The sequence below is a fragment of the Aethalodelphis obliquidens genome, unplaced genomic scaffold (assembly GCF_003676395.1).
Source record: "Aethalodelphis obliquidens isolate GAN/ISIS:26980383/991018 unplaced genomic scaffold, ASM367639v1 scaffold9, whole genome shotgun sequence".
Classification (NCBI taxonomy): Eukaryota; Metazoa; Chordata; class Mammalia; order Artiodactyla; family Delphinidae; genus Aethalodelphis; species Aethalodelphis obliquidens.
In genome coordinates this window covers 21,491,188-21,508,615 of record NW_020837953.1, presented here as the reverse complement: position 1 = coordinate 21,508,615, position 17,428 = coordinate 21,491,188, and the positions used below count along the sequence as shown (strand labels likewise).

Genomic DNA, 17,428 nt, shown 5'->3' with positions numbered 1-17,428 from the left:
AAAAAAAAAAAAAAAAAAAAAAAAAAAGCTTTGCTGAAACTCATCGGGGAATTCAGGTGTTTTGAGCACTTGCTGCCCTGGACTCCTTGCTTGGTGCCCTGCAGTAAACACTGCACTTTCCTTCACCAAAACCTGGTGTCAGTAGATTGACTTTAGCGTATAGGCGAGTCAACCCAGGTTTGGTTCTATAACGCTTCCACTGTATTCTTTTGATAACACATGTAATGGTCATTTGTCGGTTTTTCTCGGCGAATTCCTCATCTCATGAATCTGGGTGGGCAGCAGGGACCACTTCCCAGTACAAAAGCTAAAAATGCTCAGTACTCACTTTTCCAGGTCCTTAGGTGGCTAGAGCTCAGGTATGTGACCTAGGCTTGAACAATCAGCTGCATTTGCTTAGAATTTGGGGGACTGGAGCTGGGGATGGGGAAGATTCTTACAGCAGTGTACGTTAAAGCAGTGGCAGCGGTATCTGGTGTCCATCCAGCCTTGCCATTGGAGTCAGTGTGGCACCCAGAATCCAATGCCATCTGTGTCTTTGATGTAGGCTGAAGTGAAGAGCATGCAGCAGCGACAAGGGGGCTGTCTTTGCCTACCTGGCTCTGTGATTTTGGTGTACTTGTAGGTGCCTGGTCTCCGTGTGTTTCTGCTTATTTCCCAAACTTTGCTTCCTTCCAGTGATTTTGTAATCTACCATGATATTATGATATACTAAGAAATACATATTCGGTCTTCATCCCCGGTTCCAGGCACCGATCTAAAACCCTTGGAATTTCCTGAGTGATAGAGGTGAGAGGAGTATCTTTTGTTATTCATAGTAAGTTTTTTTCAACTGTACCTGAGTTTATGCTAATGAAGTGATTCTTAGAGGGTGGGACCTGGTTACCAGAGGAAACAACCATGTGATTAGAGGGTTGGAACTTTCAGTCCCCACTTGTGGGATAGGGAAAAGGGCTCGAGATTGAGTTTAATGACCAGTGGTCAATAATTTAATCAATCATCCCTATGTGATGGAACCTCCATAAAAATCCTAAACAAATGGGTTTGGAGAGCTTCCAGGTTGGAGGACAGATCAAGGTGCTGCACCCAGAGAGGGTGCGGAAGCTTTGCATCCCTTCCCCTTGCCCTACGCCCCTCTTCCATTTGGCTGCTCCTGCGTTGTAATCTTTCTACTAAACTGATAATAGTAGGTAATGCCCTCTCCTGAGTTCTGTGAGCTATTGTGGGAAATTATAGAACACAAGCGGGGGGAGGTCACAGAAACCCCCAATTTATAGCCATTTGGTCGGAAGCATTGGAAGCCCAGGCTTGCAGTTGGCATCTGAAGTAGGGAGCAGTCTTATGGGACTGAGCCCTTAATCTGTGGGGTAGCCAGTGTCAGAATTGCACGGTGTGGAAAACCCACACATTTGGTGCCAGAAGTGTGAGTACGATGAGCGAAATAGATTTTTTAAATTTTACTACCCAATGGGCATTCAATAAAATTCATTTACTGGTCAGAATCAGAATCAGAATCCCTTGCAACCAAGACCCTAACTACTACACCTGAAGAGCCAAGGAACTCTTCTAAACTCTATCTGGGGTCTTCCTGTTGCAAGCTAAACTCATTTCTTGTTCTGTGTCTGGGAGACACAGAACTAGGGGATCTGTTTTTCAGTCTCACTCTGCCACTTCCTGGCTGTGTGACCTGGAGCAAGTCCCTTCCCAACTCTGAGCCACAGTCCTCTCACCTGCACAGGGAACACTCTGGACTAGACCAGCGGTTCCCCACACTGGCTATGCCTTGGAATCCCCTCAGGCATTTGTTTTTCAATATTTGCTTTTATACAGATTCCTGGGCCCCAGTCCTGAAGAAACTAATTTAATAGATTTAGTAAATTTCTGACACTTATACCAGTGAAGGGGAGGCCTCAGCACCTTTGAGAACCACAGACAAGGCTCTCCAAGGTCCACTCCATCTCACAATCTCTGTGATCTTTGGAAGGTAGACACAGTTTTATTGCTGTATTCCTCATGCCCAGAAAGTTCCTGGTGCACAGGTGTTCAGAAAAGTATCTGAGTAAAAGGGAAACAAACTCTCTGCAACTTTTATGTAAATCTAAAATTGTTACAAAACATGAAGTTTATTTAAAAGAATACTGGAAGGAAGAAGGGAAGGAGAGAGGAATTCCACGTACACCACGTTAACTAAGAGTTTTGTGTTACTTTAAACTGAAAAGTACTTTCCCTCACACTTTTCCTCTGCACATGCCCCCCCCCCCCGCCATCATCATTCTGCCATCCCTGAGTTGTCAGAGGAGACCTGCAGAGCCACCATGCCGTAGGGGTTAAAAAAGGGACTGTCACCTGTCTTTGAGGAGCACCAGTCCTTGTGCTTGGCACTGTGAAGACCCGAGTTCTACTTTGCTCAATATCTTACAGAATTATTGTAAGAATCAAATGAAAGAGTTGCCATAATAGTGAGCACCTACTGTGTGCCAGGTTCTATGCTAAACACTTTACGAGCACTCTCTTCATTGCTGCTTACAACAACCTTGTAAGGTGGGATAATAACATCCCCATTTTATGGATAAGGAAACTCAGGCTTCCAGAGTAACTTGCTCAAGGTCATACAGCTAGTGAGGAGAAGGCTAGGACAGGAGCCTTTGAAGGTGTCTTGACTCCAAAGACCCCGTGTGTTGCTCTGCCCTGTGATCTCTAGGTAACAAGTGTTCAAGAAGTGTGCACATTTATTTTGATTATTTTCATCCCATCCTTCCCTCTTCCCTAACCTCCCTCTTCTTCTTCCATCTCCCCAAACAGGCCCAGACTAGACGCTGAGAGTTCCCAGATGGGAGCTACAGAAGAACTGGCAGGCAGGGCTGGGAATCCCCACCACTCCCATTCCTGCCACAGGGAATCAAGATGGAGACAGGCGTCCAGGAAAGGAAAAGGATTTGATTCTCTGAGAACCCGAGGACTAAGTTAGGCTCAACTTCCCTTCTTCACCTCACCCAGGAGAGCGCTGCCAAGGGCACCAATCTTAGGACAACTCCTCTTTGGCAGAAGATGCTTTTGATCATTCACTTGTGCTGTTTCCCAGCTGCATTCAAACAAGTAGGGTTCAAACATCTGAATTGTGTTTTTTTTAAACAGCTGGCCACCCACTCATCGGTACCAGGAAGGCCCTTGCAGAGGACAAGTCCAGCCTTGATGTGGCCAGGGTGCCCAGGAGGCTGGGCGACAGACTAGGCTGGGTGTACCCAATTGCTGCCCAGCTGGGCCTAATGGGGAGACTTTTGGTGGTGTTGCTAGGCAACCTGGAAATTGGAGAGGCCACTTTGGCCTAGGGACCACAGAAACTAACAGCCTCCTTCATCACACTGCAAACCATTATTATGCCCCATCCCAGAGGCCTGCAGCAATCGCTCTGTGGTTATAGCCTGAAAAAGTGCTTTTTTAGCTCCAGAAATTAAGAACCAGCTTTTCAAACTTATAGGTTTGTGGTTGTGGTTGTTTTCTTTTTGCTACATCTCTGAGGATACACTTGAAACAAATAGGCAAAGGATTTTAAAACAAAAAAAGAAAAAAAATGCCTTCACAAACCACCTTTTCCAGAAGTTTTCCTTCTTCCTGAAGCAAAGCACACTTGCCCTCAATTGTGAGGGCAGCTGAGGTAGGCAGTCCAACAGCTGTGGCTGCGGCTGCGCGCAGCAGGGCACCAGGACCTTGGTCACGTACAAGGCCTCTCAGTGGAATAACTTCTTTGTGCCTCTCCCATTCAAAGACAATCACGATACCTCCCCTTCCCAACCCACAGAACCACTTTCACTTGTGGGGATTTGTTTGTTGGTTGGTTTGTTTTTTGTTTGTTTTTTAAATTTTCGGCCATACCATGCAGCTTGCGGGATCTTAGTTCCCCGACCAGGGATGGAACTTGGGCCTACGGCAGTGAAAGTGCTGAGTCCTAACCACTGGACTGCCAGGGAATTCCCATCACTTGTTTGTTTGTTTGTTTTTTAAGATTTTTCTTTTTGATATGGACCATTTTTAAAGTCTTTATTGAATTTGTTACAATATTGCTTCTGTTTTATGTTTTGGTTTTTTTGGCCACGAGGCATGTGGGATCCTAGCTCTCTGACCAGGGATCGAACCCGTACCTCCTGCGTTGGAAAGTGAAGTCTTAACCACTGGACCGCCAGGGAAGTCCCACTCATGTTTTTTTGTCTGTTTGTTGGTTTTTTTCTGTACGCGGGCCTCTCACTGTTGTGGCCTCTCTCGTTGCGGAGCACAGGCTCCGGACGCACAGGCTCAGCGGCCATGACTCACGGGCCTAGCCACTCCGCGGCATGTGGGATCCTCCCGGACCGGGGCACGAACACGCGTCCCCTGCATCGGCAGGCGGACGCCCAACCACTGCGCCACCAGGGAAGCCCCCACTCATGTTATTTTGATGAAGCCTCCCAGCTGCCTTGTGAAGAAGACGCCATTTTATTCCCATTTTACAGATGAACGACTAAAGCAAAAAGAGGAACCCATGATTGCACACCTAGTCATAGCAAAGCCAGAGCAAAATCCCATTCTTCTGAGGCTAGATCCTGATCTGCTCTACTATACCCCACTGCCACCCCACAGAGCTATTTAAGATATTACACATATTTGTGTACTCTATTATAATATGAATAATAGTAATAATAACATGTACTGGTGTAGAGACAAAAACTTCATCTTGTATCTCATACTATCCTCAACACATCATCCTTATTGATTGTGGTCAGGCTTTCAAAGCTGCCTCATGTACACTAAGGAATAGAGTCTGGAAGAATTCCCAAAGACAGACACACTATTTAACTAGGTTAATGTCCTAGCCCACCAGAGCGCAGTGCTCTGCAACAACCCTCCTTAATTCAAGGAGTTGGCTCTGTTTGATAACATTATGATACTATTTCAGTGCCTTAAGTAAGGAGGCAGAATCATTGCTTTCATTAGATATTTCCAGGTATTTTTCAAAAAGGCTTTCACTGCCTCATCTACAACGGTCCACTGATAATGACCAACTGTGCTGATCTGCACAGGACTAGGGATTTCTTGGGATATGGGACTTAGGGTGCTAACATCAGGATAGTCCTGGGCACACCAAGGGCAGCTGGTCACCATCTACCTCAGAATCATCTGGAGAAGTCAGGTGAAGATGGCTGGTTCTAATCCTAGGGCAGTAGTTCTTAACCCTGGATACACATCAGAATTGTCTGAGGAGACTGTAAAACAGTGTTGATATCTGAGCTCACCCCGATTAGTGGAATTAGGGCCTCTGGAGCTAGGGCCTGGGCACTGGGATCTATTAATGTGCAGCCAAGACTCAAACCCCCTGCCCTAGAGATTTGGATTCTGGGCTGGGGTCTTGCCCAGGAATCTGCCTGTCTCTTTAACAGCTTCCCAAGGGATTCTCATATACACTATGGTTTGATAACCAATGAATTCTTATGTGATGTGTGACTTCTTCGGACAACATACCCTGAATGCCTTGTATATGTTAGGCTCTGGAAACACAAAGAAAAAAACAAAAACAAAACCACTTCCTGTTCCCCAGGCCCTCCCTATCCAGTGGGGAATAAAGACTGTAAATTGTTCCAACACAGTATACAGTAGTCCCCCCTTATCCACAGAGATACATTCCAAGACCCTCAGTGGATGCCTGAAACTGCGGATAGCACCAAATCCTAGACATACAATGTTTTTTTTCCTATAGGTACATACCTATGATAAAGTTTAATTTATAAATTAGACATTAACAATAATAACTAATAATAAAATAGAATAATTAAAACAATATACTGTAATAAAAGTTATGTGAATGCAGTCTCTCTCCAAATACCTTATTGTACAAATTTAATGCCTTTTCCATCTTAATTAAGCACTTATCATGCTCTGTGGCCATAACTTTTGCAGTTTGAGGTGAGACAGCAAAACTAGCACAAAGTTCTTTTTCCTTCTTCACAATTTCACAGACAGAAGATTCATTTTTACCATAGATCTTAGCAACCTCAGCATACGATTTTTTTTCTTTCCTTATTTACTTTTTTGGCCACTCCACGCAGCTTGTGGGACCTTAGCTCCCCTACCAGGGATCGAACTCGTGCCCCTGCAATGGAAGCACAGAGTCCTAACCACTGGACTGCCAAGGAAGTCCCCATTTTTCTTTCCTTATTAAGTCGAGAACTTTCACCTTTTCACTTAAGGGAAGCACTTTATGGCTTCTCTGTGGCATATCCAAATTGTCAGCATTACTACTCTTGTGCTTTGGGGCCATTATTAAGTAAATAAGGGTGACTTCAGCATAAGCGCTGCGATACCTCAACTGATAACCGAGACTGCTACTAGGTGAACAGGCAGGAGACACTGGACAAAGAGATGATTCACGTCCTGGGCCAGATGGAGCAGGACAGCTCGAGATTTCATCAAGCTATTCAGAACAATGCACAATTTAAAACTTTTGAATTGTTCATTTCTGGAATTTTCCATTTAATATTTTCAAACCAAGGTTACCTCAGGTAAGTGAAACCAGGGGAAAGCAAAACCGCAGGTAAGAGGGCGAGACTACTAAATTGTGGTTTAGACTTAAAAGTGGGTCAACATCATCAGGGTAGTTGTGGTTATTCAGTTTCCAGAAGCCCAGTGTGGCAGATTAGAGATGGAGCATATTACTTGCCATTCCTCCACTCAAAGGTGGGTTTGTTTCCCCACTTTGAACCTGGGCCAGTCCTGTGACTGGTTTTGACTGATAATGTGCAGCAGAGGTAGTGCTGGGTACCTCCCAAGGCCAGGCCTAAAGAGATCTGCAGTCCCACTTTTGTTCTTCTTAGAATACTCCCTCTTTGAAGCCTGACACCATATAAGAAGGTCAACCTACACTGAGGCCACCATGCCTTGAGGAAGCCCAAGCTACTCACACGGAGAGAGAGGCCACATAGAAGAGCACCAAGGTGCCAGACCTATGAATGAAGCCTTCTTGGACCTTCCAGCCCAGCTCCGCCGCCAAGGGAATGACCCCAGCTGACACCACATGCAGTAGAACTGCTCAGCTGAACTCGAATTCCAGACCCACAGAATCATGACAAAATCAAATGGTTGCTGTTGGAAGCTACTACGTTTCATGGTGATTTGTTATACAGCAATAGCTACCAGCACTCCTCAGGAGAACTAGAAGATGACATGACATCCCAGACCATTCTGCCTTCCCGTTAACACTGTTCATCTTCATACCCCTCAGCAGAGTAGACTGCAGGTGTCTCACCTGCAAGAGCCTCCCAGTTAGTCTCCATCTCTGCTCCTGCCCCCCTTCCAAAACAAAACCAAACCATAAATCAGAGTACATCAACTCTCTGCTTCAAAATCCTTCAGCGGGGGCTTCCCTGGTGGCGCAGTGGTTGAGAGTCCGCCTGCCGATGCAGGGGACGCGGGTTCGTGCCCCAGTCCGGGAAGATCCCACGTGCCACGGAGCGGCTGGGCCCGTGAGCCATGGCCGCTGAGCCTGCGCGTCCGGAGCCTGTGCTCCGCAACGGGAGAGGCCGCAACAGTGAGAGGCCCGCGTACCGAGAAAAAAAAAAAAAAAAATCCTTCAGCTGTTTCCCATTGTCTTCAAGATAAATACAGGATCCTTACTATGGCTGATAAATGCTGCGTGACCTAGCTCCTGTCTTCTTTGTAGCCTTCTACCACTCCCCCAACATCTCTGTGCTGCAGCCATGGGGCATCTTCCTGTCTCAGGCACACACCAAGCTCTCTCCTGCCTCAAGGCTAGCTCCTTTTCGGGCCTCTCTGAAGTGGCAGGCCAACCTCCGCCCACCCCACATTCGCTATCATATCCCCCTGCTAACTCACTTCTAGTGCTTACCACTATCTAAAAATATCTGGTTTATTTGTTGTCTGTAAGCTCCAGGAAGGTAGGAAATGTTTCTTTTTTTTACTCCATCTAAAGGTGCTTACTAAGTGTTTGCTGAATAAACCATCAAGTAAGTGGAAGAAGGAAGGAAGGAGGAAGTTTGGGGTCATAGAAAGAGCACTACAATTACCGCACTCAGAAAACCCTGGTTCTTGCTCCGCTTCTGCCCCCCACCCCCCCCACCCCCGCTTACCTCCAGGCAAGCCACTCACCTCACCTGATCAGGATCCCCACCATGATGTGCCTGGCCCGGTGATGTTATTTATGCCATACACGTGTAGTCTTCATGTTTTTTGCTCATGAATCCCCATAAGAATTTTGGACAAGCTATGTTACTCTCATACATTTTTAAGTCAACAACTAAAATTATTTCTCACAAATCAAAATTGGTTCCAAGACAGAACTTTCTGGCATAGTCTTTATTAGAGACACGCTTTAGATATACCTTCATCCAAGCCTTGGAGCTACAGAATTAGCCTGTTCAGTTTATGGAAAATGTCTACCATACAATCCAATTGTCAAAACCAGTCCTCACTGTCAAGCCAGTGAGTCAAACCAGAATAATTTTCTGTCTATGAGAGAATCCACCTTCATTTTTTTTCTTGTTGCCTTTAATTAATTAATTTTTTATTGAGGTATAGCTGACTTACAATATTATGTTAGTTTCAGGTGTACAACATAGTGATTCAAAATTTTTATAGATTATATCCATTTAAAGTTATTATAAAATATTGGCTATATTCCCTGTGCTATACAATATATCCTTGCAGCTTATTTTTCAGAGTAGCCTGAACCTCTCAATCTCCTACCCCTCTCTTGCCCTTCCACCTCCCCCTCCCCCTCCCCCTCCCCCTCCCCTCTCCCCACTGGTAACCACTAGTTTCAGCCTTACTAAGCCCCTTGCAATTCCAGCTCCCACCCTCCACTAGGCCTTTTCAGGAGCATCTCCCTCTGCTAGAATATCTTCTCTCTCTAATTTGTTCTGGCAAAGTCCTAACGCTCTCTCCAAGACTGTCCTAAACCTCCTCTGCAAAGCCTTATTAAGCATCTACCATGTGCATGCCATGGTGCTAGGCACTGGATGCAGTAGCGAACAAAGCAGACATGGTAAAATTAAATGCCCCTCCTGGTCCCCTCAGCAACCTCTGCTCCTGTCTAAGTTACGGTTGTCTTCTTTGCATTATCACTGTCTCCTCCACAAGGCTGTGAAAGCCCTGAAGATAGATTCTTAATAGGGATTCTTCATCTTTGAATCCCTATTATGGAGCCCACAGAATGCATCAATTAACGTTTGTTGAATTCATTTACTCACAAAGGATTCATTGACCATTTCTCTATCAGGGACACATAGGGTGCTTGTTATAAACTGTGAACACAGACATGGCCCCTGCCCTCTTGGGACTAACAGAGCACTTGACTAAATGAATGAAATATGAATGAGTGAATTAATAAACGAATCAGGGAAGGAGTGTGCTCTTTCCCACTTGGACGAAGCAGTCCAGAGCAGGAGATGTAGAGGAAGTGAGAAGCCAGTGTCTAGGAAGTTGGGGGGATGCTGATGCCCTTTTGTTCTTTCTGGTACACAGAAGCTTGAAGGACAGCAAGGAGTTAAACAAAGCCCATGGAGTCTAGAGTCTGAGCCACATTTGAATTCTGGTTGCACTACTTATTAGCCATGTGACCTTAGGCAAATCCCTTTGTCTGTTTGTATCTCCATTTCCTCCTCTGTAAAATGGGGCTGTTAATAATGTAACAGGGTTATGATTCAACGAGATTATGCATTTAAAAGCCTGTTACTTGAGGCCAGGCAGAGTTGGTTTTTGGAACTGGTAGTTCCTATCTTTGGCTCGGTGTGAGTATGCAAATTCAGAAACACAGCAGGAGAGCCTTCCTTTCCTTCCAACTAGAGGTTCCAACCCTGGTCGGTGTTCTTACCTCAAACCCCGCAGGAGGTGCTTTCCCTATTCAGCCCCTCCCTTCACCACCTCCTTCACTCCCAGCTCAGTGTTTCCAGGTCTGCCCAAGTGCCTTCAAGGCCATGGGTGTCGACACATCTTTACAAGATAGAGAAGGTGGCAGTTAGGGAGGGGCATGGCAGGCAGGAGGCCAAAGAAGAAGGAAAGAGTAGAGCTGTTTCTTGAGGCCCCACTGTGTGCCTGGTACTCGGCTTGGTGCTTGACATGTATCGTCTCATGTTATCTTCATAACAATACTATTTAGAGATACGGAAACTGAGGCTCAGGAAGAGGTGGGATATAAATCCAAGTGTGTCTATGACTCCAAAATGAGTTTCCACTCTGCCACGCTGGCCACCAGATTATAAATGATCACTACACATTTGTGAAATAAATTTCAGTTTTCTTATTCCCAGGAAGAGAGGAAATTGTGTGTCCCACACCAAACTAACCCCACCCCTACCCAACCCCACCCCTACCCACCAGAGAGAATCCAGCCACTTGCTCAAAGAACGATGAATAAACAAATGAATAGTAACAGATGAAGGAGTGAACAGAATCGCTCAGACACCTGTACCAGAAAGGAGGAAACAAATAACCTTGGAGACTTGCTGTGCAGGAAGAAGCCAGAGATGTCTCCCCTGGCTGTGGTCTCTGGGGCAGAGGTCGGGCAGCACAGGACTAGGATCTGGCTCAGCTGGAGGGAGGAAAAAACTGGGAGGCAAGTCACTGAGGAGAATGGGATGAAGGAAGAGAAAGAAGGCCAGTGATTGACCAGCGCTGGGAGGGGCAATGGCATTACCTGGCCCTCCGGCCATGGGGGAGGGGGATGAGTCAGAGCCAGCCCCCTGACTGCTGGCCCAACCTGCTGCCAACTTTTTTTTTTTTTTTTGCGGTACGCGGGCCTCTCACGCTGTGGCCTCTCCCGTTGCGGAGCACAGGCTCCGGAAGCGCAGGCTCAGCGGCCATGGCTCACGGGCCCAGCCGCTCCGCGGCATGTGGGATCCTCCCGGACCGGGGCACGAACCCGTGTCCGCTGCATCGGCAGGCGGACTCTCAACCACTCCGCCACCAGGGAAGCCCCGTGCTGCCAACTTTTAAAATGAAAGTAGCAGGATCCCAAGCGGCCACTCATGAAGGCTACTGCGGAAGGAGGCTGCCAAGGGAGCACCCCACGTTTGGCTCTGGGCCTCGGGCTCTCCCCCCACCCGCCAGACAGAGGGACCCGGTCCACCAGCTACCAGCTCTCGCAGCTTACCTCGGGGAGGCCAAGGGCCGTTCCAGGCAGGACAGACTGCTCCCCCCGTGTTCCAGGACAAGGGACTGCCTCAGCTGCCCTGAAGTTCCCGCCCTGCCAGGCACTCCTAGGTCCCTCCCCAAATTAAAATCCTCCGCACAGGTTCCCTCCGGCCCAGCCCCCGGGGGAGGGAGCCCGAGGAAATCCCCTCCCAGCCCTGAGACGGCCTGGGCCGGTCCAGCCAGCTCGGCAGTCTCAGCCCTGGGCTGGCCCTGGATGAATGAGTCCTCTCGCTCCGCCTGCCTGGGTCTGAGCCAGAGAGCCTGTGACCGCCCCTTAGCTCTTTCTCGTTGGCCGAGGCCCTGAACTCCAATCCTCTTCCAAGTCCTACCCTCCTGGGTCTCCTGCCCGGCGTTCTTAGCTCTCTGGGGAAAGAGCTCAGCAGGAGGGCTTCTTTCTTTTCCCCGCATTCCTATTTCCTAATTCTTCTCACTGGCTCAACTCGACAAGAAGCCGGAGGGCAAGAGAGCTTATTGATGCCATCCACAGGGGTCAGCGTCCCAAGACACAGAGCAAGGCAGAGCCGGGTAGAGAGAATGGATGGTGGAAGGGCAACTAAGGAGAAAAAAAAGTCTTCCCTCCTGCGTTTCTCCGTTACTCACATACGACTACCACACAACACTTCTGACACCAGATGTGTGGGTTTTACCCACACCAAACAATTCTGCGACAGCAGCTGGGTGTCCTACAATTTATCTCAGTTCTGACATGACCTACCTGAAGAGAGTGTCAGATCCCACAGATGAAGGGCTCAGACTGCCCTCCACTTCAGAAGCCAATTGCAAGAAGTAGGTCCCCAGCTCACCCACAACTTCTGTCCAATTTAGCTACAAATCAGAGGTTCTCGTGTTCCCTTCCTGAGATATATAGGGCGAGGTCTGGGAGGGTCCCAAGCACAGGAGTTTCTGTCCCCGTGGAGTTGGGATGTACCACCCTGCCGCTAGGTGGATGTGTTTACCAACCTGGAAGATCCCCGGACCCCCTGATATTGGGATTTTATGGAGGCTTCCTCAGGTAGGCATGATCGATTATTAACTCCATTTCCAGCCCCTCTATCCTCTCTAAAGGAGTGGAGGGAGCCGGGTTGAAAATTCCAATGTTCTAATACTGGCTTCGTTTTCCTAGTGACCAGCCCCATGCAGGAGCCCACACAGAGTGGCCTTGTTACAACAAAAGATGCTCCTTGTGCTCTTATCTGGACTTAGGAGTTTACAAGGGTTTTAAGAGCCCTGTGTCAGGGACAGAGTCAAAGACCAAATATTACAACAAAAAGATGCTTGCAGCGCTCTTATCACTTAGGAAATTACAAGAGTTTTAGGAGTTCTGTGCCAGGAACTGGGGACAGAGACCAATATATGTATTTTCTAGTATCTCACAGAGGGGAAGCAAACAGCTGGAAAAAAGATATTTAGGAGTTGCACAGAAATAGCAACTGCAGCCCTGGGATTGGGTGAGATCACTCAGGGAGAGAAACCAGAGAAAGGAGAAAAGGAAATCTGGGACAGAACTCTGGGAAACACCAAGGGACATGCAGAGCATGGAGCAGGGGAAAGAAAGAGGAAAGGCCAGTAGTGAGAACCAAGAGTTTGAGTCAGTTCGAGCTGCTGTAACAAAATACTATAGACTGGGTGGCTTAAACAACAAACATTCATTTTTCACAGTTCTGGATGCTGGGAAGACCAAGACCAAGGTGCTGGCAGATCAGTGTCTGGTGAGAGCCCTCTTCCTGGTTTGCAGATGGCCACCTTCTCGCCATATCCTCACATGGTGGAAAGCAGAGAAAGGAAGCAAGCTCTCTGTTGTCTCTTCCTAGAAGGGCTCTAATCCCATCATGAGGGCTCCAATCTCATAACCTAATTACCCCCCAGAGGCTCCATGTCAAACACCATCACACGGGGGGCTTAGGGCTTCAACACATGAAGTGGAGGGAGAGGGAACACAATTCAGTCTATAGCACCAGGCATCCTGTCCACTATAGGGATTGAGCAGGAAGGCCATAAAAGCAGATGAGAACTGGAAGGAACAGAGCAAGTAGGCTGAAAGGGGGAGGGGTGGCACCTGGAGATGCCTCAAAGCACTAGAGCCTTTTGTCAGGAGCTTAAGGGAGTTGCACCCCATCCCTATTTTCTAACTAAAGTAGGTGGCAAGGTCACCCGTTCGGAGTTACAGGGAAAGAAGTTCAATCAAAGATTGAAGGAAATTGTCAAATGTTTGAAAAAACGGTTAGGACGAGGGAAACATGACCAAAGTAATGTAGAGGCTCACAGAGGGGGTGGTGAGAACCCAATCAGAATGACACAGATTACAAAGAGGCAAGAGTGAGGGGCCCTCAGGGAGTGAGAAACCAGGGAAAGCAGATACTGCCCTGAGTGATAGGACATTAAGATCATTGCGAAATGGACAAGACTCATGGGGAATGCCACCAACACCATAGGCTCCCAGGACTGGAGGGAGTTTTCCCATAAGATGGGAACCGTCTATAGAAAGAAGGTCCTGCTCAAAAGGACCGAGGGAAGCCATAAAAGTGCAAAGAGCGTCTGAGGCCAACAGTGGCAGCGCTGGGTCGCAGAACTGCACAGGGACAGTGGCTGTGCCTGGTCAACTCCAGTACCCAGTTCTCCCCACCAAGTAAAGCAGGACCCAGGCTGCCAAAGACATCACTCACTGAACAGTTCAACCCTCCAACCAACCCCCCTTGTTCTTCCTTCACCCTCAACAAGCTGCTTCCTGATTGTGATTTGGCTTCCCAACCTGTGTGATTTCAGAGAGCAAAGGTGTCTGCCCACACCCAACCCACACGTAAGTTAGGGAGCTCTCAGAGAGCAAAGCCTGTATCTAATGTATCTCTGTGTCCCCAGCAGCCAGCACAGGGTTCGGCATTGAGTTGGGGTTCCAAAAAGTATTTGAAAAACAGATCTGAGGAGGGCTGATATATCCTTAAATACATTTTGTAAATTAATAAATTCTCATTCAGGGTTTGTACACTGGTTGCTTACGATCTCATTCATGTGGATCAGTACCTACAAATCACTTCAGTTCTGAAATATTGACAAGGTCATGTATCCAAGCTTGAAAAATTCAGAGCCTGACCTTGGACTGTGGTGAGTGCCAGGGTCGTACCCCCACTTTTAAAAATTTATTTTATTGAAGTATAGTTGACTTACAATGCTGTGTTAATTTCTGTTGTACAGCAAACTGATTCGGTTATACATCTATACTTTTTCATATTCTTTTCCATTATGGTTTATCACAGGATATTGAATATAGTTCCCTGTGCTATACAGTAGGACCTTGTTGTTTATCCATCCTATATAAAATACTTTGCATCTGCTAATCCCAAACTCCCAATCCCATTCCTCCCCCACCACCCTCTCCCTTGACAACTGCAAGTCTGTTCTCTTTGTCTGTGGGTCTGTTTCTGTTTTGTAAATAAGTTCATTTGTGTCATATTTTAGATTCCACATATAAGTGATATCATATGGTATTTGTCTTTTTCTTTCTTTTTTTTACAAATTTATTTATTTTTATTTTTATTTTTGGCTGTGTTGGGTCTTTGTTGCTGTGCGCAGACTTTCTCTAGTTGCAGCGAGCAGGGGCTACTCTTTGTTGAGGTGAACGGGATTCTCATTGCAATGGCTTCTCTTGTTGCAGAGCACGGGCTCTAGGCACGCAGGCTTCAGTAGTTGTGACATGCGGCCTCAGTAGTTGTGGCTCGCGGGCTCTAGAGCACAGGCTCAGTAGTTGTGGTGCATGGGCTTAGTTGCTCTGCAGCATGTGGGAATCTTCCCAGACCAGGGCTCGAACCCGTGTCCCCTGCATTGGCAGGCGGATTCTTAACCACTGCACCACCAGGGAAGTCCTGTCTTTCTCTTTCTGACTTACCACACTTAGTTGATAATCTGTAGGTCATGTTGCTGCAAATGGCATTATTTCATTATTTTTTATGGCTGAGTAGCATTCCATTGTATATAAAGATCATGGCCCTCTGGGGTCAGTGAACCAGCCTTCTTTGTAAAGCACCACACCTAGCACCATCCCTCCTCACCCAACCAACATCATGAGACCTAGAATATCTTTTCCCTGGGAATTCCCTTGCGGTACAGTGGTTAGGACTCTGTGCTTCCTCTTCAGGGGCCTGGGTTTGATCCCTGAACAGGCAACTAAGATCCCACAAGCCTCACAGCAAAAAAAAAAAAAAAAAAAAAGTATCTTTTCCCATTTAGATTTTGCATTTGAAATTTCTACAACTGTTTGTGTAGCTTTTTTCCCCCCTCCTACAGCTATTAGCTGCTCTGGCAAGGAACATAGTAGGGTGGTAGGACTGATTCGGGTTTGGGTGCTACAGGAAGACAAGGGCCAAGTATCTTTCCAGCTCACCACACCCAGCTCCTCCCCACACCATCCCTCCAGACTTTGGTGGTCATATATGTAATCCATGCCCAGCATTGGTCTCAGTGACTGGACCACAGAAGGAGGACATTTGACTCAGGCTGGGCCAGTTCGTTTCCTTTTCCTAAAAATTGGCCATAGGGGAAGAGAGACTCTACTCTGTCTCTTCTTATAGCTGTAACTAAAAGAAGTTAACCTGGGAGCTGCAGAGAGCTCCTTGTGTGGAGATGCGGGGTAAAGAAATATTTTCTTGGAACTCTGAGCTTGCCACAGTGTATGTAGAAAATTCCAGTCTTTCCCCCTGTGTGTCTCCTTTTCTGCTCATACAGTACACTTCTCTCCTGACACTTCTGGTCATCAAATGTGTGACCACCAAGCAATTTTCTGTGACACCAGCTGGGTGTCCTACAATTTAACTCAGTTCTGACACTATCGCCCTGAAGAGAGTGTCAGATCTCACAGGTGAAGGGCTCAGTCCCACGAGACTATCCCCACTTCAGATATCAGCCAGTCCCAAGTAGTGGGTCCCCAGGTTACCCACAACTTTTTTTTAATATATATTTATTGGATAATTGCTTTACATTGTTGTGTTAGTTTCTGCTGTACAACAAAGTGAATCAGCTATATGTATACATATATCCCCGTATCCCCTCCCTCTTGCGTCTCCCTCCCACCCTCCCTATCCCACCCCTCTAGGTGGTCACAAAGCTTCAAGCTGATCTCCCTGTGCTATGCAGCAGCTTCCCACTAGCCAACCATTTTACATTTTTACCCAAAACTTCTATCCACTTGGTTACAAATTGGAGGTTCCCACGTTCCCCTACTAGGGTTTGATTAATTTGCTAGAGTGGATCACAGAACTCAGGGAAACACTTATATTTACCAGTTTGTTAAAAAATATGATAAAGGATACAGATGAACAGGCAGGTGAGGACATATAAGACGAGGTCTGGGAGGGTCCCATCAGCAGGAGCTTCTGCCTCCATGGAGTTAGGGTGCATACTCTCCCAGTACACGGATGTATTCACCAACCTGAAAGCTCTCAAAACACCGTGCTATTGGCATTTTAAAGAGGCTTACTTATGTAGGCATGATCAATTATCAACTCCATTTCCAATCCCTCTACCCTTACTAGAGAAGTGGGGGTGGGGAGGTAGGGCTGAAAATTCCAAGCTTCTAATCATGGCTTAGTCCTTCTGGTGACCAGCCCCCATCCAGGAGCCCACTCAGAGTCACCCCATTAGAAAGAAAGATGCTCTTACCACTTAGGAAATTACAAGGGTTTTAGCAGCTCTGTGCCAGCAACTGGGTGCAGAGACCAATACATACGTTCTATTATCTCACACACATCATAACACCTACCACAATGTATTTAAAGTACCTGAGTGTGTGTCTTTCTCTTTCCCTGCTAAAGGGCATGCCCTGAGATTATGAGTTCTTCAAGAACAGTAACCTTCACTGTTTCATCTTTGTATCCATGCAATTATGCCCTGAATCTGACACAAAGTATGAAACAATGAATGTTTGTTGAACTTTCAAACTGGGCAACATAAATGAGGTTCCCACCTTTTCCAGGTGAAGCCTCCCTCAGCCACTAGCAGGTGTCAGGACATGTCTCTGTGGCTTCTGGCCACCAAGCTACTTGTCTGATCCATAGTGAGTGGTAAAAGTACAGGAGAGTCACTAGAGGTATGCAGAGTGACCACCTGGACAGCTCTGAGGCCCTAGTGTGTCAGGCTCTAACAGGAAGCAATTTAAAGTAGGCTGCAACACGGGCTTCCCTGGTGGCGCAGTGGTTGAGAGTCCACCTGCTGATGCAGGGGACGCAGGTTCGTGCCCCGGTCCGGGAAGATCCCACATGCCGCG

General features: G+C 47.1%; 1 protein-coding gene across 5 annotated transcripts in view; it reads right to left on the bottom strand.

The window, feature by feature from the left end:
• RHBDL2 (rhomboid like 2) overlaps window positions 1-11,256 on the bottom strand; it is a 56,950-nt gene extending 45,694 nt beyond the window's left edge. For 3 of the 5 annotated variants that reach the window (XM_027109022.1, XM_027109021.1, XM_027109020.1), the window contains exon 1: window positions 11,135-11,252. The gene's annotated coding sequence lies outside the window, so the exon portion shown is untranslated. Of the gene's footprint in view, window positions 1-11,134 lie in introns of all 5 variants that reach the window. The other 2 variants (XM_027109019.1, XM_027109017.1) reach the window with 2 other exon arrangements.
• Between the last annotated feature and the right edge of the window lie 6,172 nt (window positions 11,257-17,428).